Source organism: Silene latifolia, unplaced genomic scaffold (genome assembly GCF_048544455.1).
Source record: "Silene latifolia isolate original U9 population unplaced genomic scaffold, ASM4854445v1 chrun_scaffold_16, whole genome shotgun sequence".
Classification (NCBI taxonomy): Eukaryota; Viridiplantae; Streptophyta; class Magnoliopsida; order Caryophyllales; family Caryophyllaceae; genus Silene; species Silene latifolia.
Window position 1 is genome coordinate 3,020,018 of NW_027413123.1, and position 4,427 is coordinate 3,024,444.

Sequence of the window (4,427 nt, forward strand, 5' to 3'; positions counted from 1 at the left end):
AGGGCAGGGATGTCAAAAGCAATCAAGAGCAAACACAAATATGAAAACACAAAAAGACACATATAAACGTGACAAGATAACAAGGTCAACACAAACATACGGTTTAAACATAGTTTAACCATAGTTCACCATGGCTAAAAGAAGTTTATCATACACCACCAAGCAAAATATTACGAGTGAAAAAAGTTTGAAAAGGGCGCAACAAGGTGGGACAAAGCCAAGGTAAGTTTAAAACGGGATGAGGAGTTTGTTTAAGGGGAGGAAGCTTGGTCATCATCAGACTCTTCACCCAAGGGGTCTTCATCCAATGGGTCGGCTATACCATCATCACCATGCTCCTTAGTTGAGACAAGTGTGGAAATAATATCCACTTCACCACGAATCACGTCCATAGTGGAAGTAAGATCCGAGAGAGCCACATCCTTTTGACTAGCATCATGCTTGACCCAAGCACTCAAATCAACAATGGCTTGGAGAACTTCCCGTAAACTACCCATTCCAACTTGACTAGACGACCCAGCCTCTGGTTCACACTTAATCATCACAGAAATTAGTTCATCATTATCCACTTTGATAAGCATCTTTCCCATTTGACCATCACTCATTATGTCACACATATCCAAGGACCCCATACTAGAGCTCACTAACACCCCGTGTGCCTTAAGCACAATTGACAACCACATTCCATAGGGGAGATGAAGCACACTAGAGGAGGGTTTATGGAGTTTGGTTGAGATGAGATTAAAACGCTTAAACATTAACCCAATCAAATTGACCTTTTTGTGAGTGGCAATATGATATATGAGGTATTGTTGGGCTATGGACAATTTTCCCCGGTCACCCGAAGGATAAAGAGAACGACACAGCATGTTAAAGATTAACTAGAGTGGAGGGGGTATAGAGGTGTTACTAACGGGACCACAAGTGACAGCTTTTGGACAAACAACTTTGGCAACGGCTAGGGGTCTGGCATAAGGGAAGGCTACCCAAGTTTCAGCAGGGAGATTGTCATAACCTCCGGTTGGGAGAATAAGAGCGGTAGCAAAACCAGATTGAGATAGTTTGAGCGGCTTACTATTAACCTTAGCCGTGAGAAAATGACCTGATTTATCCACTCGAACCGTTGCAAAGAACTGAGCCACTTCACTGACAAACACGGGTTCACGAAGCTCCAATAGATTTTCCCACCCTTGAGTCATAATCATGTCTCTTACATTGTGAAAGGCGGGAGACTCAAACCAGGACTGTTTATAGACCCGAGGAGAGTGAATAGCTTTGGGGTTCATCAATTTTTCACAGTTTTTGTAGATGGAGGTGGGGAGATCTAAGTTTTCAAGTTGTTGTCAAACACTAGCCATATCCCATTTGGAGATTAAGGACACAGAATCTGAATGTGAGAGGTATACTAATTTTTTCTTTGAGGTTTTTGATTTTTTGGAAGGGGGTTCAAGAGATGGTTCAACAGGAGGATTAATTGGTGCGGTTTCAACTTCACTTTGTTCGACACTTTCAGTAATAGGAGGTAGGGACGAGTGATGTGACCATAATTGGCGCATATTTAGCCCCCGAATTACCCTTGTTTCCATGCTTTTTAGTGCTTATTTGGGTCATTTCTTATCTTTAGTTCTTTGTTTTGCATATTCTTTGAGATTTTGATCCCTTGGTAGGAAAGGAGTAAGAATCTTGCATTTTCATGGCAAATCGAGACTAAATTGATCAAATTCAATGACCAAGCATCAAGGAGAGACAAGATTAGAAGGCCTTTGTACATATCTTAGTAGAAGAGCAATGTTGAGAAAAGATCCTTGAGTCCCCAAGGAAATCCCCAAGGAATTTATGAAGAAAAGGGAAGAAAAGAAGAAGTTACCACGCTAATCGACAATCCGAAGCGGATTGTCAACAATCCGCCAAAAATCCCCGCCCTTGCACAATCCGAAGGCGTCCCACTGGAATCGCTCGGATTCCCCCTCATCAATCCGCCCGGATTCCCCAGAATCCGCTCGGATTCCATCGCCCAAATCCGGCCGTCCCGACCTTAATCCGCCCGGATTCCTTCACAGCACGGGTTGTCTTCTTCAAGCTACGAAAAGAGAAGCCCTTCTCTCCAAAAATACCGGCTTCTCCTTGCTCAACTTAAAAAGTGTAATTACTAGTTTAGCCCTTAGTTAACCCTAATGCATCCTCCCTAATTTTCACTATAAATACTCCATTAGTCTAATTAGAGGAGCATGTTCTTCTTATCAATAATTAGTGTAGTTAATATCAATCAAATCTCTCTTCAATATTGTAATCAAGTATTAATCAAGTTTTAATCCAAGTTTTAGTTCTTTAATCTCTCTTTTGTTCATCCTTTATTTTGGGTAATTGAAGATTATTTGGGTTATTATTGGGAGATTGACAACCTCTCAATCTAGCATTCAAGTACTTCTATTATTCTTGTTTTATTATTGGAATCATTAGTAGGTATAATCTCTTAATCCCTTTTTAATTATTGTTAATTACTTTCATTTATTCATCATGTTTCATATTGTTGGTATGATTGACAACCTTGCTAGCATGATCAACATGATAATGAGTGAGTAGTCTCTTAGCTAGGGTTAATGGGTGATTAGGGGAAAACAACATGGGGAATGATTCATGCTTAAATTAATATGCTTTCATATCTTATTTGCTTGCTTGTTTTGATCTCAACTCATGCACATGTTATATTTGATGAAATGCTAAGCCTATGAATCCTTGCATTTACTATCATCTCCTATCTTTTCAATGAGACTTGTAAGACATAACCCAACTCGAGTCTCATTAGACCATGCATGTTGTTGAGTAGGGAAGATTTAGTCGACTTGTAGGTGTTGTACAATCTAATCGATTCGGCTCCGGGACCCAAACTTTCCTAGGATTGTAAGATATAACCCAACTCAATCCATCACAACAATAATTGCTTGCTTATAATTTGAGAACATGTTTGTATGATCATATCCCATGATTCCCCTATGATCCCATGACACCCTAGTGCCTTTAATCAATTGTTTACACCCCCTTTTATTCATCTTGCTTGTTTATTTTCATTGTTATTCTAGTTTAGTAACCTTCTACATCAACCCAATTTGTGACACCCCTTAGACACCACTAGTTACAATAGAAATCTCATTTCAACTCCCGTCCCTTGGGATCCGACCTTTACTTGCCTCTTTACTAATTGTAGAGTTGCTTGTTAAGCTATAAATTGTGTTTTGATTCGACCGTGACCAACGACCACATCTATTTACTTGTGAATACGAAACGGACCGATCAAAAATGGCGCCGTTGCCGGGGACGGTGTTTGTTTGACATAGATTTCTTTTTATTGTTATTAGTTGTGTCTTTCTTCGCCTTGAGGAAGTAAAAATCCTCAAGGTTTGTTCTAATTGTTTTTGAGTTGTTTGATATTTTGCATGTCTAGAAGGTTACAAAGTGATTTGTTACCTTTTGACCGTGAAATCGAAAGAACCTTGACGAACAATAGGAGACTTGTTAGGAGGAATTTGAGAGGTGTTAGTGAAGTTGTTCAACCCACTAGTGAGTTTGTCAATCCTTTCGCAATAGAAGGAGAAGAGAACCCATTACACAATACCCCACAAAATCCACCTACAATGCCAAAATTCTCGTCACACTCCGTACCCACCGAGGATAATCTACCGAATGGTACTCCTACACCGCAACATCTCACCGGAAATTTTATTGCCAAGTCCGCCTTCATCCAACTAGTTGAGACGAGCCAATTTGGGGGAATGCCTAGTGAGGACCCTCATTCTCATATGGAAACCTTTTGCGATTATTGTGATGCTATCTCTCAAACGGGCGTGACTCAAGACCAAATTAGATGGGTCTTATTTCCTTTTTCCTTAATCGGCACCGCAAAGCAATGGTTGAAGGGCCTTGATAAGACCACCCTTGGAATAGATTCTTGGATGAAGTTGGCTCTAGCTTTCTACAAAAAATTCTACCTACCGGAAAAGACCAACATGCTAAGAGCTCAAATTACGGGTTTTAAGCAAAGGGATGAAGAGTCTTTGTATGAAGCTTGGGAGCGGTTCAAGGGAATTTGTCACTCATGTCCTCACCATGGACTTAGCGAATGGTTTTTGGTGCAACAATTTTGGAATGGTTTATATGAAGATTCTAGGAACATTCTCAATATGGGATCAAATGGAATGTTCACCGAAGTCGATGACAATCAAACATGGAACAAGATTGAGGAAATGGCGGTCCATAACTCACAATATAGTAGACCTCGCAAGGCTACTAGAGGAGGAAAGCATGAAGTGGACTCCGTTACTCAATTGGGTGCTCAACTTAGTGCTCACATTGACACAATCAACTTGAAGTTTGAACAAGCTATGGCTAGACTTGAGGAAAACTCAAAATCATCGAAGCATCATGTCAAT

General features: G+C 40.3%; 1 non-coding gene across 1 annotated transcript; it reads right to left on the bottom strand.

The window, feature by feature from the left end:
* Nucleotides 1-4,004: 4,004 nt before the first annotated feature.
* LOC141637354 (small nucleolar RNA R71) lies at nt 4,005-4,111 on the bottom strand. The gene has a single exon (XR_012541738.1). It is a non-coding gene; the product is annotated as a small nucleolar RNA R71 (small nucleolar RNA).
* Nucleotides 4,112-4,427: the final 316 nt, after the last annotated feature.